The 21,613-nt window shown below is 37.7% G+C and overlaps 1 protein-coding gene across 2 annotated transcripts in view; it reads left to right on the forward strand.

The window, feature by feature from the left end:
* LOC150086881 (pre-mRNA-splicing factor ISY1 homolog) overlaps positions 1-21,613 on the forward strand; it is a 235,017-nt gene that overhangs the window by 24,440 nt on the left and 188,964 nt on the right. The window contains exon 1 of one of the 2 annotated variants that reach the window (XM_090371649.1): positions 9,313-9,525. The exons of the other annotated variant lie outside the window; for it this stretch is intronic. The gene's annotated coding sequence lies outside the window, so the exon portion shown is untranslated. Of the gene's footprint in view, positions 1-9,312; positions 9,526-21,613 lie in introns of those variants that run through there. 2 annotated transcript variants of the gene reach the window in all.

The following is a 21,613-nucleotide window of genomic DNA, read 5'->3' on the forward strand; positions in this document are numbered from 1 at the left end:
GATAATTTGAGCAGATGGGCTAAGAAGTGGCAACTGAAGTTTAACCTTGACAAATGCAAAGTACTGCGTATGGGTAGAAGTAACCCCAGAGGAACATACCAACTATGTGGTACTACACTTGGTGTGGTAGAAAATGAAAAAGACCTGGGAGTAATTGTGCAGTCAGATGTGAAGTTTTTTGAACAATGCAGACAGGCTGCAAGAGAAGGTCATGGAGTTTTGTCAATGATATACAAGAATTTTGCTAGCAGGGAAAAGGAGGTGATTGTCCCTTTGTATAAGGCAATGGTTAGCCACGCCTTGAGTACTGCGTACAGGTCTGGAGATCTTATTTTAGGAATGATGTAGATTTGCTTGAGCGTATACAGAGGAGGGCAACAAGATTGTTGAAGAGAATGAAGGGATCCTCTTATCAGGAAAGGCTTAAGTTCTGCAAATTGCAGCAGCTGTAGACTAGGCACCTGTGAGGTGATCTAATTGAGGTGTATAAGGTCTTGAATGGGTTGAACACACTGAATTCTGATGGGATTCTTCCACTTGTTCAGATTATGAACCTAAGGGGGCATAATTCAAATTGAGGAACGACAGCTGTAGAAAGATATGCAGAAATTTGCCTTTAGCTAGAGGGTGGTTAATTGCTGGAACAAACTTCCATGTCATTGTGGAAGTTGATAGGTTAAATAAATTTAAGGAGGAACTGGACAAACATTTAGAGTGAATGGTTGTGTGAATTTTTTTTTTTTTTTTTCTTTTTTGTTATTGGCTGATGCTACATAAGCTCATACGCTTGCTTTCTTGCATCACATGCCACGATTACTATTACTCTGACAGAGGGAATAGTCCCAAAAATATGTGGAAAAAAAGCTATTTTAAGATTAATTCTGAAAAACCCTGAGAAACCACCTATTGATCCCAAATCATACAGACCATTAGCCTTATTCCCTGTACTATGGAAAAGATATGCAAGACTAATAAACAACAGATTATTTCATACTACACAGAAGCAGGATTACATTCTCACAATTAGTATGGTTTTAAGCAGGGCAACTGTAAGGTGGATGCCATACAACACCTACTGACAACAGTCAAAAAATGCAGAGTTAAAGTATATGTTGGCAATCTCTATTGACCTTTGTGGGGGCATTTGACTCACTCTGATGGCCTAGTGTCCTTCGGGGACTCTGCCAAACAGATGCTCCATAAAACCTCTATAAGGTAATTAACAGCTACTTTAAAGATATATGTGTCTCAGCAAACAGAAGGTTCCGGGAATTGACATGCCCTGTGAATAAAGTTGTCAGCGGGGTTGCCCTTTCTTCTGGAACATTGTTCTGGATCAGTTTCTGTCTTTGGATCTTGGGTCCGGTGGAAAGCCTAGCCTTTACCAATGACTTGATTCCCCTTGTAAAAGGTAACACGAGATTGGTTGTAGAGCAAAGATGCCTTCTTGCAGTTCCATGAGTGGGCAAAATGCACATGCTCAAAATATCACTTGACAAAACCAAACAAATACTTCTAAAATGAACTTTAGACATAAGAAGACATAAGTAGTTGTATTAATCAAAATTAATACAACTACAATAAAAATGGTAACTGAACTAAAATATCCAGGAGTTGTCTTCAACTCAAAATTAACTTTTTACCCCCATTTGGCTTACTTGGCAAAGAAAGTGAGAAATTATGCAGACATATATTGCCAGGATCAGTAGAGCAGACAAGGGCCTCAAAAGAAAGATCCTGGTAGTCATATACTGTGCAGTGTTCCTACCTGTTATAACCTATGGAGCAGGTGCATGGTTCACCCGTTCGGCCATAGTAAGAAACAGGAATAAACTAGAATCAGTACAAAGGACAATACTTCTCACTATTACCAGCTCATGCTGCACTGTGAGCACACCAGCACTGCAGTTGTTTGCTGGTGCTCTCCCACTTTATTTGGAAGTAGCCAAAAAAGACTTATATTACAGACTTAAAAAGGGCATGCCCACAGAATTTCTGGTGATAGCCCCTGACACAGCCAACACCATCAAGGCTGAAAGAAAGAAAATAGCCACAAAGCTCCATGAGCTGTAGTAAACAAATTGGGAGCAGGAAACCAGAGGTCTGATTACCAAAAGGTTTCTGCTATAGGTGGCAATAAACCACCAAAGTGGAATGCCCCTGGACTCTTCAAACATTTATATTGGCAGGTCATGGCTCCTTAAAGGCTAAATTAACTTCCTTAGGGCTGACTGTGGTGAAAGTGAAGACTGAGCACACATTTTCTATGGTTGTATAATTTATGATATACAAAGAACCCAATTAATAGCACAGATTGGCCCCCCCTTTACAGGGGAGAAGACCATTTCTTCATAATGGAAGAAGAAAATTATAAAGCATTCACAACCTTTATTCAGAAATGTGCAGAACAATCCAAAGAAGGGCAATTCAGGATAACTGTATGCAGCATCCTGACAGTTACCTGATATGACCAAACCAGATTGACCAGAGCACCCTCCCAGGGCTACCCTGCCATGTTTAGGGACTAGGGAGGGGGCTCACAACAAACAAGAAAACATGTAGAGGAGGGAGAAGTGAAAGGCAGGCAGCCAGGGAAACAGCTAAGTTGAAAAATATTAGTAAGCTAGTAGCAAGGGAATGCAATGTAGAATGAAAGAAGAATGAATAAATGTTAGAAAAAAAGGTTAAAAAAAGAGTATGAAAGACTGAGTGAATGAACTGGCCACTGAATAATAGTGAAAAAGGCATTATGGTAAGAGAATGAAAGCTAGTTTTCATTAAAGAGGAGTAATCCAGTTTGAGAGCAGGAGAGAGTGAATGAGTGTTATGATAAATGGAAATGATTGAAGGAGCAAATGTAATAGGCTAAATGAATACATATTTAATAATAACCCACAGAGTATATACACTAACAATAAAATTATTCTCATACTAACAACAAAAACATATCCACTGCATTCTCCCGCAAAACAGTTGTAGCTGAGCCTGCACCTTAACTGAAGAATAACAGTAAGTTGAAGAGGCCAGAGAGTGCAGTGATGAAATAGACTTGAGTAAATGAAATGAAAGTCAGAAGAATGAATAAGAGAGTAAATGTGTGAACGACAGAACACAAACCATAAAATATTACAGTTAAGTATACACTAACTCTAATTTTTAAACTTCTAATAACCTTACTTATCTAACCTTAATTGTTATGTATTAGTATATTAATCTGCATTACATACCATTGCATCCCCCCCCCCCTTTGGTGTGTGAGAAAGAGGATGAATGAGAGGGGAAAAAAACATACAGTAAATCCTCAATTTAACGGACCCCGATATAACAGATTTCGGATTTAACAGACCAGACAAATAATAATACAGTAAGGTACACATTAATCTCGACCATATTATTTTTTTTTAGGTTATACAAAACTTTAGTGTTATTATTAATTAAAAATTAATAATAATTACCTATATCCATTATTGTTTTGATAATTACCTACTTTTATTTTTATAATCAAATTCAGGAAATTTTTTTTTTATTCTTTCTGAAAACGTGTTTAAATAGCTTTTTTCCCAGATAACATGAGCAGGCAGTGACTTGTGAGCTGAACGTGACTCAGGACACTAAACTAGAGGTCTGCTGACTTGCTAATGTGGCACAGAAATTAGAGCTAATTGAGAAATTAGAACAAGGTGTCTGAAGTAGCATGTGTTTGTGAAATTTACGGTGTAAAAAAACAAACTGTTTCTGATATCTGTAAATTAAAGGCCAAATTGCAACATAATTTTATATTGTAGGTTACATTTGATTTAACGGGATTTCGTCATTAACAGACATCCCTTCTCCTCTATTATCCGTTAAATTGAGGGTTTACTATATAACTTAACAGAAAATGTAAGTAAAAAAGGTTAAAAATTATTATAAAATGTTATAAAAAAAGGTAAAAAAAATCATAAAATGTAAGAAAAAAGCACAAAAATAGAATGAAAGTAGTGTGTGAATGTGTATTACGAGCGAATCAAATGTCTCTTTCCCTCTTTGATAGGATGATGAGTGGATGACATATGCCCCTGCCTGTCCAAGCAGACACCATGCTGTGGCTCTTTAGCTGGCATGGTGTGCGATGTTGACTGGCCACCATGGCTTGCAGCCCTGGCCAGTGTGGGATGGAGCACTAACGCAGGTGCTCCTGCATGGGGAACCTTTCCCTGTGTTCTTTCATCCTTACCACCTGGGTCGGTTGATCTCTCACTCCCCTATCCCCTTCCCCCAAACTTGGATGGAACCCTCTGCCCCTTCGCCTGATGGGTTCCCCACTGCCAGCTATAATATCCCATTCCAGAGCAGGATGGGCATGGCGCCTCCGTAGCCAGGTGGGCAGGAGCAGCAGTGCGTAGCACACGCTTCTTGATTAGACTGGGGTTCGAGCCTGTGAGCCACCAAATATGGAGGATGCAGAAAGGTCAGGGAATGATCACGGCATATTCCCAGAGCAATATGGCCTTAGTTGCTAATGCTCCTAAAAACCAAATAACAACAACAACACCAGGATGGGCATCCTGACCTGGGGGCTCCCCTTCTATCTACCCTTTCACTTAAGTGGGTGCCTTCACTACTGTCCCCCTCTATCCTTCTACTGCTTTCTCCCTCCCACTTCCTCTCCCCACTACCATCTTTCAACTTTCACTTTTTTTTTTTTTACTGGGCTCTCCCTGTCTATAGCCTTGGCTGCCATAGGGTTTGCCCCACCAGTGCTTTACACTCCCTACTGCCTGGCCTGCCTCCTCGTGGCGCTGGACTGTAAACTAGAGGTTTTTGTGTGAAAACACCGGCCTTTAGGCTAAGAGGCTGGATGAACAACACAACCAACATAACCCCATGCGAACACTCACTAACCTACATAAATCTGGCCTTTACAGAGTTTTGTATTCATCACATTGCTTGTTGTGGAGTTGGAGGAAACCCCCGGAGCCACATTACAATATACACTATTTTCAGTTGTGGAAAAAAAAAAATAATTGCATTGGAAGACATCCCTGTCAACAAGGAAATCTCAGTAAGATCATGTGCAACTCAGCAATCTACAGTTATTGGTGAAGGATTTTTGAAGTGCATGAGCAAAACCAAGTGCCAAACAATAAAAACTTTTTGTATAAGAAAGAAAGAAGGTACTATGTAATTCCAAGTGTAATTTTAAGTCTGCATGCTGTAATAATCAGTTAGTAATCTGTTAATAAATGAGCTGGAATCAGTAACATCCACACACTAGTCAGAATTTTCAGCTCCAGAAAACGATAAGTTTTTGAAGAAATTTTGCTGTTTTATTGATATTATTGTTATATTAAATTGTACTCTATAAGTAGCTTTGTAGTCCTAGTCACGCTTGTTATTTTATTTTTAATTTAGTTTGAGATTTTGTAGGTTACTATGTAATTATCTTTGACGCCATCAATGTGTTGACACTTCTCTGCTTACTTGAAACCCACTATCTAATCCAAGGTAATATCCTCTGGTTCATAGCATCACTCCTCCACAACAGGGCATTACAGATAGATGCTCATGGACAATTGCACAAGAAGGCAATATCTGCTGGTGTTCCACAAGGAGGATCCCTATCTGGCTTGTTATTTACAGCCGTCATCACTCCTCTTGTCCATAACAATGAAAAAATCATCATGTTATTCAGACAATACAAAAGTCCTGATGCCTGTTAATTCCAACAATCACCTTGAGGCTACAGTATGTATCAATAATAGTCTCATCAACATCTCCTCTTTCCTCAAACAGTATGGACTCAGTCAGTTTTCAAAAAACAATAATAATAGCCCTACAATAATAGGCTCAACGTTCAGTGGAACTGTGATATCTGCCACTCTTACCCACACAGATTTGTGTATAGTATTTGACCCAAAACTTCGCTTCTATGCTCATGTAGACAAGCTCACGTCCAGAGCAGCCTCTCTTCGATGGATAACTAAAAAACAATTAATCTATGTTAAGAATCCTTAGATTATTAGGAAATTCATTAGGATAGCAATTTATTCTCCACTTCACTGGGGATGCATTGACTGCCTGATATTATTGAAGTACAGGGACTGGTAGCCACAGTTAAAATGGTCTCAGACCAAATCTCAACACCATCCATTTGGGATTCGTGTTACTGGCAAATACCCAAGCTAGAACTTTGGTTGACCCTGATGCTCTGCTCGAAGCATTATATATATATATAACGCAAAAAAAAAAAAAAAAAAAAAATATATATATATATATATATATATATATATATATGCATTATATATATATATATAATGCAAATATAGAAGCATTATATATATACACAGTATATAATTTTATTGTTTACATAGAGGTACTAAGCCAACCGGGCTAGCCGGGTGGGTAAAGTGCCTGCCTGGCAACCCAAAGGTCGTGGGTTCAAATCCCGCCTCGGGCTTGGATCAGAGTAGAAAATGCAAAAACTTTGGGAGGTGCATTATGGCCACAGAAGCTGATGCAACAATAACTAACAAAAAAATAAAATAAATAAATAAAAGGTACTAAGTAAACATCAATTATAGATCACCACAAAATTAAAAATTTACTGTACACCTTTTTATAATGAAATAAACATATAAATTAAAAAATAATAAGTTTAAGTAACTTAAACCCAAATTACATGGCAACCCTGGAATGTTGTTGCGGCACCCTGGTTGAAAACCACTGGTGTAAGGTATAACCATTGGTGAGCTATAGTGGGGTCGCGAGAGTCCATTGTTAATTATTTATTTTTTTTGCAAGCCTATTGTTGAAACAACCATTTATTTTACAAATTAAATCCCAAATTCAATTATTGAGTATCCAGAGCCAGAACTATGGTGAGGGTGAGCAGGGGCCCAGGCGCAACGTTTTAAGGGCGAACTTGACCAGCTATGTATTTTAAAATTGCTTCTTTTTTGATTTAATTTCAGTCGGACCCCTGTTTAATGAACTTCTTTATAGTGAATTTTTTTGAATTCCTCTTCGTAATTACATTTAAAATAGTTTCCGTAGACGAATAAATTTGCCATATAATGAATGGATTATGAGAGACAATTTTGTAAGGATTGTTCCCAACTCTAGCCTTTAGTCAATTAGAAAGAGTAAATTAAGAATTAACGGAATTACCACAATGTTAGCAGTGCCTGTAAAAAATATGTAGACACCTATCCCACATAGTGAGAAGTCGCTCTAGTCAATATGCTTTCCACAGCCAGTCAGAAGATTAAAGCATAGTCCCAGATAATAGCCTCTGGTCAACCTATGTTGCACCCCCTTTACTCTGGCAAGCAGTCATCTATTTTTCCTAGAAGCAAGTGATCCACGCCTTTCAGTAAATTTCTCATGTCTATGTTTACATGGTAGTTGAATATCTGAGTGATTCCGACAGTTTGGACAGTATTCAAAGAACTAATGGCAGTAGTGATGTTGATGAGGGGAAAATGAGGACAACTATGATGTTAAATAAATTTTCCGAAGATGAAATGTTGGCAGATTTTGAAACTGTGTTGAGGCCTTCACTGTGAACAAAATGTTCCAAAATATGATGTCATACAGGCAATAATTAAAAAAAAAAAAAAAATTGTATGTGTGCCGAGCATGCATAGTGGAAGTTAAGTGAAACTTCTTTAGAATCTTTTGAAATGCTTATAATTTCAATGTTACAGTGGTTTAAGATTTTACAAATGTTTTACAAGTTTACAAAAGATTTTACAGATCTCTCCTTTGTACTCAGTGGAGGTGGTTTCGATGGTCGCATTGCACTTATATGTGCTCTATATGCCTTACAACGCTCACTATTAGTTTTCGGCATGTTGAATTATAAATTTGTTTCCATCGAAATTTGTTATGAAATACGGTAGAGAATGACGAAAGAAATATTTTAATTTTTAAAACCGGACTGCTGCTAGAAGCTGAGCTATAGCGATTTAAAATGTAAATGCGACACGTGCAAATTACGCCGTGGGTGCGCTCTAGGGATACTGATTGTATCATGCGATGAATCACTTCTGGTTGCATTTTTGTGGCAATTTTTGTCAATCCATGGACGCAAGTTACTCCCATGTGAAAACTGCCTGGGGCGCACCTAAAGAAGTTTTGCTTCAAAAACTATATCCATTATATCGTCACTCTCCAAAAAACCAGCGCAATTTAAGGATGATTGCTAAAGAACTTTATGTGGAAATTATAAAGATCGGTTTTGTGTTCAGGCCATGATGGGAAGCTTGTACCTTGTGGATGGCAATTGCAGTTTGGAGGAGGAATTATTCCACTTTGTGCAAACATTTTGAATGGGAAGTTAAATATTCGGGATTATTAAACCAGCTTTTAAATCTGGAATTTCTTAACGATTTAGCACTAATGACATCCTCTCTTACCATTCAGAAGCTTTACAAAGTCGCAGCATCACTAAAAGCAGATAAATTAATAATTCGAACTATCAATGCTATTCCTAATTTGGAAAATTCTGAAGCAGAAATTGAGAACATGTTGAAGTTGAAAGAATTTGAAGGAACCAAAGTCGAAAGACCACATTTAAAAAATTACCTGGTGACAAATTATTAAACTGTATTGTTTTATTCTTAAAGGATGGGCTATTAATGCAACAGAGTAATTTTAAATTAAATAAAGAAAATAATGATATCATTGAAGGAAAATACCTGGAAACATGGAATATGGAAGAACTTTCGTCTCCATGGCAAGAGGGTGAAAAACGAATAAGAAATTTTTCTAATAAAATATGAAATAGAAATTAATGATTTTAGAGATTTTGTCGAAGGCAGTTTATCTTTAAAATCGAGTAAAATTGCCTTTTCAATTAAAAAAGCCAGAAATATCCCTGAAACCATTGCTATTAGCAGTGGTTTCAAGTGGTGCTGAAGCTGAGCAAGCTTTCAGTGTAATTAATAATATTGTACAATAAAAAGAACCCCTTTTGACAATTAAACATGTTGCAGATACGATGACTATAAATCTAAGTAGAAAAGCACTGCTTCAATTTGATCTGGATTGTTATGTCAAATCTTTCCTCTGTAATCATTGCTCAGCTATTGAACAAAGCAGAAGATTGACAAGAAATATTAATAAAAAAGTAAATTCTGTATGGCAATTTTTAGAATAAAATTTTCTTGAATATTTGTGAAATAATTTTTTTTCATGTAATCTGATTTTTGTGTACTTTTTTAGAATAGTTTGTTTTTATATTCTAGGCTCTGATGTGCAAATTGGTTCAGGCAGTGGTTCTGACATGCAAATCGATCATCAGACCCGGGTATAGGGGCGAAAGACTAATTGAACCATCTAGTAGCTGGTTCCTTCTGAAGTTTCCCTCAGGATAGCTGATGCTCGAGGGAATCAGTCTCATCCAGTAAAGTGAATGATTAGGGGCCTTGGGGCCGAAATGACCTCAACCTGTTCTCAAGCTTTAAATGGGTGAGAAGTCCGGCTTACTTGACTCGAACCCCAGATGAAAGGATGTGAGTGCTTCCCAGTTGGCCACTTTTGGTAAGCAGAACCAAAAGCCAGAAAAACTGCGAGCCCATTGTTAAAATATTCATAGCTCATCACTGGGTATAACATAAAACTTGATAGCGTAATACGTATCACTGCATTTAGCATCTATTAACTTAGTGTAGTATTGTCAATTAATCATTTAAATTTTCATTGATTTAATTTAAAATTAATAATAATTAAGATTAAAATTAAATTTATTAATTTTCATTGTTAATCAATTAAATTGTATTTAAATGGAAATCATGCCCCAGATTAGATAGCAAAGCAATGGGCACAAAGCAGTGGTGGTTCTATGGCTTGGGGGAGAACTGAAGGAGCGATTCTCCTATGAATCACAGTCTGATGAAATGTGCTGCTTGTACAATGTTCATTGATTTCTGGAACAGGATCTGGTGCAGCCAAAGGGGGGGGATGTCATTTTGTTTGTTCAGTGCAGTGAATGTGAAGAAATTAGGTACCTTCTTAGATTTCTGATGGGCATATATGAGAACTTGAGGAGTAGATGCCCTCAAAGGAATTAAAATGGAGAGGACCCATCAACTCTTAGCTGCCGGACTTAACACGATAGCTCACAATTGTGCATAAGGTAACATAGCAGCTGGTCCCACAGCAGGTAGTTATAGTCAGAGAAATGGGAAATGTTGTGCAAGAAGGATAGGCCATGGTATATCTGCCAGGAGATAAAATAGATGATGTAGAGCAGATATCATATTTTAAGGACACAAAAGGTGATATTGTTCATGATGGCACTAATGATATTAAGAGTAGGAGATCTGAGGATTTACTTAAGTTCAGGGCAGTGTTGGGGAAAAAAGTCGTGAGTTAGGATTAGGATTGAATTTGAAAGTTTCTGCAATTCTACCCAGACACAGCAGTAGAGAGTACATGTTGAGAGCCTTATCAGTTAATTTGGCCCTGGAGAGAATGTGCAAGGCTCATGAAGGTCGAATTTTTCTCAGTATGGTCTGTGCTTGTTAACAGAAGACTGTTTTTACAAGGATGGGATACACTTAAATAAAAGGGTGCAAGGATACTTGCTGATGCTATTGAGGCAGCGATGGTGGGATGGAAAACTGCTAGCTTGTGGGATACACAGACTAATAGATTAACTAGAGCTGCAGGCAGAGGTGAAAGTGATTCTTGCACTGCTTCTATTGGAACATGCAACAAATTGAAAAGAAAGGTGTTGAGATTTGAAGCCCTGCTATGTGTCATCATGGAACAAGCGAATATGTGGGCTGTATTAAGGTGACTAAGAGTAAGAACAAGTGCATGTATACTTGCATGTACACTAATGCTAGGAGCATTGTAAATAAATTTGTGAATTTGAAGTACTAATTAATTGATGATGAAGTATCCATAACAGAATTCTTAAAGAAGCTCACACTGGCTTGTGTTTTTGACTTGGCAGAGAAGGCGGGGGGAACCACATCGCCATCTACAATTGAAAAGTGTTGGGAGCAAGGTTTGTGTGAAGCATTTGCAATTGCAAATGCTTCAGAGGAACAGTAAAAAGATGAGGAAGAAGAGTCGGACTCAGAAGAAGAATTTGAGGGGTTTATTCAAGAGGATGTTAACAAGGCAAATGCAGTTTATCAGGAACTGGTTATGCAGTCTGGCAGTCACGACATTTATGACTGGATTCATATCGATGACAATTGCCCTACTTATGAGTGTTTAAGTGACCAGACTCTTGCAGCAAATGGTCTAACTCCAAGCCCAAATTGAAGCCACATCTTGTGACAGCAGTGACAAAGAAGAAGATGACATGCCATTGCCTCTGCTCCCTAAAGTAACAGAGGCTTTAGCAGCCATGGAAACTGCACTTCAGTGGTTAGAATCAGAGAATGCAGATAGAATTCATATCCTTCATTTGAAATCAACTATTGAAGTTGCAAAAAAGAAGAAATGGGAGACAATGAAGCAGTTAACTCTAGATTCATTTATTGAAAAAAACTGACAGTGTAATCAGGTACTATGTAGACTCCACCGAATATCTCATAGCTAAAGTGACCAGATCCTTAGTATTCCAATGCAGGATATCAATTTTACAATCTCCTCAAAAAAAAAAAAAAAAAAAAAAAAAAAACAATACACACACACAGTTTTTAAATTTTTTTATTTATAAAAACATACTCATATTCTTCTTCTTCCAGTCACATAGCTTCCTGAGGAGCTGTTGTGGCCACCAACAAATTTCTCCAACTGCATCGATCATGTGCTATACGAGCAGCATTGCAAAGTGTTATGCCCAGAAGTTCACTGATCCCATCCTTCCACCTAGTTGCAGGTCTTCCTCTGCACCTCGTCCCCTCGGTTTTTCCTTCATTATATTCTTCAACAGAAAGTTTTCCCTTCTTATTATATGACCAAAAAACTTGAGTTTTCTTTTGTTGATACTGTGAAGAAGAGTTTTAGGCTTGCCAATTTTATTCAGTACCCACTCATTTGTTCTTCAATCCAAGTAAGAAATACTCAGTATTCTCCTGTAACACCACATTTCAAATACCTCAATTTTCTTCCTGTCAACTCTTTTCAGATTTCATCCTCCACCCTTTTGCTATCAGGGAAAAGGAGGTGATTGTCCCTCTGTATAAGGCAATGGTCAGGCCATGCCTTGAGTATTGCGTACAGGTCTGGAGGCCTCATTTTAGGAAGGATATAGATTTGCTTGAGCGTGTACAGAGAAGGGCAACAAGATTGATGAGGGGAATGAAGAGATCCTCTTACCAGGAGAGGTAAGTTCTGCAAATTGCAATGGCTGGAGACTAGGCACCTGTGTGGTGATCTGATTGAGGTGTATAAGGTGGCCTTAAGCATGCTGCTGAATTCTGATGGGATTCTTCCACTTGTTCAGATTATGAACCTTAAGGGGGCATAAATTCAAATTAAGGAAAGACAGGTGTAGAATAGATGTGTGGAAATTTGCCTTTAGCCAGTGGGTGGTTAATTTCTGGAACAAACTTCCATCTGTCATTGTGGAAGTTGATAGGTTAAATAAATTTAATGAGGAACTGGACAAACATTTAGAGGGAATGTTTGTGTGAATTTTTTTTTTTTTTTTTTTTGGCTGATGCTGCATAAGCTCATACACTTGCTTTCTTGCATCACATGCCACCACCACTACTACTACTACTACTACCACCTCCATAAGGGCAACTGGAAAAATTAAAGAATCAATGATTCTCAGTTTTGTCTTTAGGGGCAGATCATGATCTCTCCATAATTTTATCAGATCAGCGACCAACGTTTTAGCAATTGCCTGTCGTCTCTTTACATCGTTTGAGCAGTGATTATTTTTATTTATTCTTGACCCTAAGTAATCAAATTCATCAACTTCTTCGATATATTGCCCATTAACCTTTACTCTACTGGAATCGAGATTATCACCAATCACCATAATTTTAGTTTTACACACATTCAGAAACAATCCTTTTTTCTTACTTGCTTCACATACTTTCCTCAGAGTTTCTTTAAGATTATCCTTAGAATTCCAAATTAGCACAGTATCATCTGCATAACAAAGGTTGTTTATCTTCAGTCCTCCAATTTTGATGCCAATCTCTAAATCTTCCAAAGTTTCACGCATTATATCTTCAGCATAAAGATTAAAAAGTTATGGTGACAAAATACAGCACTGCCAGACACCATTACCTATTGTGAAAAAGTCCGTGTTTCCTATGTTTGTTCTCACAGTTCCTTCCTGTTCATGGTACAGTAGCTTAATCAGCTGAATTATATGGATTGGGAAACCCATAATAGTCATCGTTTCCCATAGTTTCTCATGTTGAACACAATCAAATGCTTTTGCATAATCTATAAAACAAAACTACTGGAACATCGAATTCTTTGCATTTTTCAGTAATCAGTCGTAAGCTTAAGATCTTATCTCTGGTTTCCTCTACCCATTCTGAAACCTGCTTGCTCTTCTGGCATTTCTTCATGTTTTCTTGAGATTCTGTTCAATATGATTTTAAGAAGAATCTTGCCAGTGTGAGAAATTAGGCTAATAGTCCTATAATTTGAGCAAATTTTTAGATCTTTTTTTGGTAAGGGGATGAAAATTGATTTCTTCCAATCTTGATGGCCACTGTCCCGTTTCCCAAATTTTTACAATCAGGTGCTTCCATGTCAAGTGGCCAAATTTTGAAGATGGTCCCTGCTCGACCATCTTCAATTTTGTTGAAACTTGGTGTAGATGTTTAAACAGGTTTCCAAAGAAGCTGTGCAAAAATTCAGTTCAAAATATAGTATGCTTGAGGCACCAGTACTTTTTTGTGGAGGTCACTTGTATTGCGGAGAAAATCACAAAACATTTTCAAAGTTTTAAGTGTTACTGTTGCACAACATTGAGAGGTAGTGCTCTGAAACTTGGCATACTTAGTTAACTTTTGGCAGAGAATGCAAAACTTTTGGTGTTCAGGCACAAAAACCTTCATTTTTTACAATATGGTCTAAAACTGGCACCAAAAATTTGTTGCGACAAATTTAAGCAAGACTTTTGAAAGTCATAACTTTGAAATAAAACCTTTGGTACCTTCTTCTTTGGACATTCCACTTACCAACTGCATGAATTCAGCCTAACTAAATATGAGCTCTTATACTTGTTTGCTGGCTGAGCCTTCAAAGATTGACTCAAAATTTAACCTATCTTTAGGGACAAATATCTTAATGTGGGACACCTTCAATTCTCTTGTTTTTGCCACCATTGGAAAGAGCAACAAGAGTCGTGGATTTTCAGTTTTGTGTCTTGCTACTTAAGGCCTAAAAAATGGCCTTAAATATTTTATATTTTCCACCTAATATTTGCATACTTATTTGATGAAGTTTCACATCTCAATAAGGACAGAACTATTGCATTTACAAGACTGAAATTTTCTGCAGTTACTCTGCCTTTTGGTTTAAGGAGAAAGGATATATTGCCAATGCACAAAAAGATCTGTATTTTTTACAATGGGGTGCAATCATGGGTTTCTTTAGTGCAAGTTCCCAAGCCTGAAAAGTGATCTTTATTCAGGATTCCATAAAGATAATATTCTATTGGTTTCTAAGCTTGAAAGAAGTTATAACTGCAACAAAATTTATTTAAAACACAATACAATTTGAAATAAGCAAGTGAGTGTGAAGATATTGAATCACTGCTTCGTAATAGACTGGAATTTTTCATTGATGGTTGATATTACTACTTCAGGCAAGCTATATTGTCGTCCCATTGTTGTTGTTTTTGGAGCTGGAAGATTGGCAATAATTTGTTGTTCAGGAATCCAGCAGACATCTTATATAGCAGGCCAGTGAAATGAGTGAGCTGCTCCATGAGGATTCATGACATTTACCAATACATCATGTTCTTCAAATGAAATTTCACAAATATTTCCAATCCACCAATTATTGTCACAAATACAGGCAATGTATTGGCCAGGTTGTAAATTAACAATTGGCACATACTGAATATTAGTTTTACTAGTCTGATCTACATGAGCTACAATTGATGATGGTGTGTCATTTAATACTCTGCAAACACAAATCTGTCTTGCATCAATAGGAATGAAGCAATGATTTTCTCTTGTTCCAGCAATAGTATGACCATCTATGGATCTTTTCTCTTGAAATGGCCTTACTTGCTCAATTTCCTCTTTAGAAACAAAACAGAATTTTATTCCAGTCACATGCTTGTCACAAAATTCAAACATGTTTCTTGGTGTTAGGATTTGGTTTTCAGTTGGGCGTTGGAGACTTCACTTGCTGCCAATCGTTTTATTGTTCCACCAATTTCATCACATGGTGACTTGCCATGGCTAGTGCCAAAGAAATTCCATTCAGCACTGATATCAAAATCCTTCTGACGATGACACAAGTTAATAAAATTCTTGAAATTCTTGTATTGAGCTGCAGAACCATCAAGTAGTAAATGTGCCTGATTTCTGCCATGAAACTCTTCGAATATTCAATTAAGTTGGTTAGAAAAACCTGCACTGCAATTGTGTCATGTTGAAGGCAGTCACAGATTATGCAGACATATCTTCTGAAGTTCAACATCCTTGTAATAAATGACAAATGGATACAATGTGGCCTGGTTATTCTCCCAATGGAACCCTTGAACAGCATCTTGCACAATAAATGAATAATTTTCTGCAAAATCCATCAAGATGACTAATTCTCCTGTCATTAGGTTTTCCTTTGACGACTTCAAATGGTAGCTTTGATGTTTAGCAATGTAGAGATGACAGGAAAGGTTAAATATCTTTGTACTCAACTCTTTAATAAAATCTTATGTTGTTAATTGCTTTGTGTTCAGTGTATCTCTGTCAGTGTGTATCTATTGCTTGAATTCAATAATATCTTCTGGTTCATTGTTTTCAAAAATATTCTCTAGAAACTTTTTTAATTCATCTATTCCTGGATTCATCTATTTCACACCGATGAAGCATACAATCTTTTTACTAAAAATCGCAGAATGTTTTACCAATGAGAACCTTGTAATCACATTCAACAGGACTTGCTGCTAGCATTAACTTGACATTTTGATGGATTGTGCATACACATACAGAATGTGTTCCTGGTGCACCAACTGACACACCACTTTGGTTGAAGTTCACAAAATTTAGAAAATCCAATGTCAGATCCATTTCTATCTCGATAAGTTATAAAACTTTTTTATAAAAAAATGTATAAAAAAGTTATAAATTACTACTCAGCAACTTGATTTCCTTCAAGTTGCTGAGTAGTAGTCACTTTTGCATTTGCATTTTTATTCCATCTGCATTTCTAATGGAAATGTAATCTTTCTTTCCAGGGCATATCCGACTAAATTCATCATCATCTTCAAAAAATTCCATCAATTTTTGCTTTACTTGCTCAGAAAGCTTGCTTTTTTCCAGGTATGGGCACGATTCCTTCTTCTGCTTTAAGTTTTCTAGCTTTTTTTTTTTTTTTTTTTTTATGTAAACCCCAAACACGAGAGGTGTTGGAACCTATAGTACTTAGTACCGTGCTTGGGTTGGAGGTTGAGAAGACGAAAGAAGATATTTGTTGACATTGGACTTGAATTTCTGTAGATTGTAATTTTCAGGAAATATGTATGAAGGAAAGTTTTTCCAGAAAACAGCAGTTGAATGAATAAACGAGGAAGATGAAAAGTTGGTTCTGTGAGTTTGAAGTTGGACAGTAAATGGATGTTGGCTGGTGGTGGCACGTGTTCGGACTGTTTTGAAAGAGAGAGCGGGAATTACAGAAGCCAATTCAGAAGAACAGTGCCCATGGAAGTATCTGTAGAAGAGGCATGCAGCAGAAACAGTACGTCTATGAGACAGTGAGTGGAGAGACTCTGTTAGAGATGAGTCATTAATTAACCTAACTGCCCTCTTCTGAATGGAATCAAGAAGCCTGAGAGAGGTTTTGGGGGCACCACCCCAGATGTGGGAACAATATTCCATGGCAGGGCGGATTTGTGATTTATACAGGGTGAGCAGCTATTTGGAAGAAAAGTAACGCCTAGAGCAAAAGAGAAAACCAAGTTTTTTAGATGCAGAAGAAGCAATATTTGTAATGTGCTTGTACCAAGAGAGAGTAGAAGTCAGGGTAATCCCCAAAAGAGATATATCATTTTGCCTAGAAATTGGAGTGTCGCTAAAGATAAGCATAGGAGCAGAAGAATCCTTTTTGCGAGATGACAAGACTGAGTTTTAGAAGGGTTGAAATCAACTAAGTTGTCTTTGCCCCACTGGAGAATTACCTGAAGATCGGCATTTAAGGAATTGGTAGCAGATTTTCGAGAAGCTGAAGCTGATTGAGCAGGACAAGGTTTCTCAAAATGAAAAGTGGAATGCAATGTGCTATCATTGGCAAACCTATGGATAGGATTTCCAGTCAATGGAAGAAGGTCATTAATATACAAGAGGAAAAGAGTGGGTGAAAGAACTGAACTTTGGGGGACACCGGCATTAGTGGAGAAGTTAGAAGACAGAGAGCCATCTACCATCACCCTCAGTGAGCGATCAGAGAGAAAACTGGATAACCAATTACTAAAAACAGTTGGCAAACCATAAGATGGAAGCTTGTTTAGAAGACCTTTATGCCAAACACGATCGAAAGCCTTTGAGATGTTAAGAGCAACTACTTGTGTTTCACCAAACCTTTCCATTGAATTAGTCCATAAATGGGATAAGCCAGAATATCACCAGTGGATCGACACTGACGGAATCCATACTGGCGATTGTTGATCAGACGGAAGGTTTCTAGGTAGTTTAAGAGTTGGCGGTTAATTGATTTCTCCATTACTTTAGAAAGAGTAGAAGTAATTGCAATGGGACGATAATTGGATGGGAAGGATTTGTCACCCTTTTTAGGAACTGGCTGGATATGAGCAAATTTCCAAGCAGAAGGAAAAACACCTTTGGAATAAGAAAGTGAAAAAAGGCGGCAAAGAATAGGAGTAAGTTCAGGAGCACAGGTTTTGAGAACAAGTGGAGAAATACCATCAGGACCTGGAGCTTTCTTAGCATGAAGATTCATCAAAATCCTTCTGATATCCTTTTGACGGAAGACCACAGGAGGCATTGAATGGAGCGTGTTAGGAATGGTGGGAGGTGTTTTACCAAGATCATTAATACATGAGCTCGAAGAAAAATGGGATGCTAGCAGGTCAGCTTTATCCTTGGCTGAAGTGACAACAGAACCATCTGGTTTGGACAGAGGTGGGAGCAGAGATGGGCAAAAGTTGCGGCCAATAGCTTTGGCAAGAGACCAGAATGCTTGGCTACCATTAGTTCATCATAAGAAGCAAGTTTTCTACTCTTAGCCTGTTCAAACTCTAGTTTGGACTGATTAATAACTGCTTTACAATTATTGCGAGCTTTGGTGTAGGCAGAAAATGAAACTGAAGAATTAGAAACAAGCCAATTACGATATGCAACATTCTTCTCTTGAACAGCCTTAGCACATTTATTGGAAAACCAAGGTTTAGATAAAGGACGAGATTTTAAAGTGGAGTGTGGGATAAAGGATTCCATTCCTGCAAGAATAATTTCACTGACACGATCTGAGCAAACATTGACATCAGAACTTTTGAAACAGTAATCCGACCAAAGAAAAGAAGTCTCGCAAGTCATCCCATTTTGCATTCTTGTAATGCCAAACAACACGAGGTTGGGAATAGCCATGAGATAAAGGTTCCATTGGAGAAGAGATAATCACCAAGTTGTGATCTGAAGTACCTAAAGGACCTCTCACTTCGACCGTGTACTTAGAAGGATTGTTTGTGAGAAAAAGATCAAGCGTATTGGCTGTATGATTAGGATTGTCCGGTATTCTTGTAGGTAAATGAACAATCTGTGCAAGGTCATTAGTAATTGCAAAAGCCTCAGCATCTCGACCAGCTGGGTCGGTTGCCAGCTGGAGGTTTGAACATTAAAATTACCAAGGAAAATTACCTCACTGTTAGGAAAGTTGGACTGGAGAAAGTCAAGTTGCAAAGAGAGGAAGTCAAAGAGCTCCAAGTGATTAGTGGAGTTGGGAGAATGGTAGAGACAACAGATGAATTTGACACAGTGAGGTAGAGAGATTTTAAGCCAGAGAAGATCAGAGAGAGGAGATTCCAAATTGCCAAGTCTCTGACAGGGAATATCGGAGCGGACATATGCACAAGTACGAACTTTGAGGGGGAAGGAATCATTCCGCGAATAATTTGGGCATCTGAGTTGAACAGTAGTTGAATTAACCGATAACTGAGATTCTGTCAAAAAAAGTACATGTGGTTTGGCAGACTGCAAGTGGAAATGGACATCGTTGAGATTAGAATTGAGACCACGTATATTTGTGAAATGAATTAGGAAGTCCTTGGGAGGTTTAGATCTTTTCGCAGATAAGCTTGCTCTATTAGTTTTACAATTCATGGTGTATTCAATAGTAAGAAAAAGTGGGTGGGACATGCTGTATGAAGTAATTAAATTTTTGGATATGGCATACACATGGTAAGAATCTACCCAGATCCTTGACATAACGTGGTCTCGACAATGCGCCCCGCATACACACTACTCGGACTCCCTCCAGTCACTATCTGGCAGAGTAGAGGTAGCAAGATTATACACTAGCTGATCCGGAAGCCTCTTAGAGAGTTACCAATAGGTTCGGTCCGGTGTACTAATTAGCGGCCGGCCTGCGAACACCGTTTTAGAGCTGTACCCTCAAAATGTAAGGAATATTGGATCTCACCACGATGTTAATCATAACCTCAAAATTCATTAATCATACTGCATGATGGAAGAGATAGGGAAGGGTTTGACCGGAACTTAGCTCTAGAGACTAAACATGGGTTCCACCACTTCAAGCCTCCAATAAGCAAAGTGGTAGTATTGCACCGGTTGACGAGAGTCATCTACCACCTAGTACTACCTGGTAACATAGAGGGGCAGCGTTCCTCCATGTGGTGTGGGTGCCACACCTCGACCCCTGCTTACTTTGGTTCACACCTGGGTGGTCACCCACCATGTACTTGTGCATGGAGGTTATACCCAGGATTACTAACAGTCCCACCATCTTGAAGGTGTAAGCAGAGGATTTGGCTGTCATAGACCGTCCAGACTTTGCCGAAATTATGTGAGACTTGAGTGTCACCCGAATATCAGTTCCATCAGCTTTTTAGACTCCCAGGTAGCAAGTACAGCTTGTCTGGCATTTCTGAGAGAATCTGTGACAACTTCAAGGACCGCTTTCTTGACCATTATTTCTGAGACACAACTCTTCCATTGTTTTCTTTATGGACCAACTGGAGCTAGTGTTAATATTTGAAGTATATCTGAATGACTTGATACCACTAACTTTTCTTTCAATCCTTTCAGCAGCTAATTTTAATCTAAGCAGTTTCCACACTGATGACTTGCACTTGGCTCCATGATTTCATTTGGATCCAAGCCACCAATAGATGCAATTTTACTGGCAATTACATCTTGTACTTGACTTGCCTTCCTTTTGGCATAGCCTTGTGAGTCTCTCTTAGCCATTCGCTGAAATTTCAGAGGAGAAATACCAATAGCCATCAAACTTGTGTTTAAGCTTTCAGTCACATGTATTTTGTCGCCATGGTCTGATCTAGATGAAGTTGATGTTCTTGTTGCTGCTTTTTGGCTGTTAGACTCTTTTCGGCATGATGGGCACAGCTTCTGGCCTGGTTTTATATCTACCTTTGTTAGGTCTTTCAGGTAGTCTGCCATTGACAAATCAATTGATCGTAAACTTTTTTTTCACCATATGATTTTTCTTCTGGAAAGAATTGTAACATGAATGCTGAAAAAATTCAAATTTTGTCAAAAGCAAAGCTTCATGATGTAGACAAATTGTCTTCTTCACTCAGTTTTAATCCACAATGTTGACCTATCAGGTGTTGTTCTTTAAATTCAAATTCTTTAAATAATTTTAACCCAGTTTTGCATGTATATGATAGCACATGACATTTAGAATTATCCATTTGACTGATGGTGCATGAGTCCAGCTTATCTCCAGCAAAATCTTCTGATTCCATGACTTTCATGCTGACTAATAAGTGGACGTTTCTGCAAGCAATGAAAACTTAATTAACTTTATTACAGTCAAAGAATAAAAAATAGAGGAACAAAATAAACAAACTGTTCATCGTGAAAAATATTAGCTATTTATACTGTTTTTTTTGTATTCTAGAATATTCCAGAGTTCTAGAATGTTCATCGGGTTTTTTTTTTTTTTTTTTGAAATTCAAGAATGTTTTATAATACTTGGGTATTCTTCTAGAATATTCCAGAATTCTAGAATATACTCTATTTCTAGATTATTCTAAACATTAGGCAGGATTAAGGAAGTATTCTGCAACAAAAAAGATCTCACAAAATAACAATACGACACAAAAAACTATTTGATTTTTAGGCTTAATTTTAAGGCCTTAAGTGCAAAGACACAAAACAGATAAACCATGATCCTAGTAGCTGAAACTTTGCTCTTTCCAGTGTTGGCAAAAACGAGAGAATTGAAGGTGTCCCACATTAAGATATTTGCACTTTAAGATAGGTCAAATTTGACTTTCAAATTTTGAGTCAATCTTTGAAGGAAAATA

This window comes from Mastigoproctus giganteus, chromosome 4, assembly GCF_048544385.1.
Source record: "Mastigoproctus giganteus isolate SK-2022 chromosome 4, ASM4854438v1, whole genome shotgun sequence".
Taxonomy (NCBI): Eukaryota; Metazoa; Arthropoda; class Arachnida; order Uropygi; family Thelyphonidae; genus Mastigoproctus; species Mastigoproctus giganteus.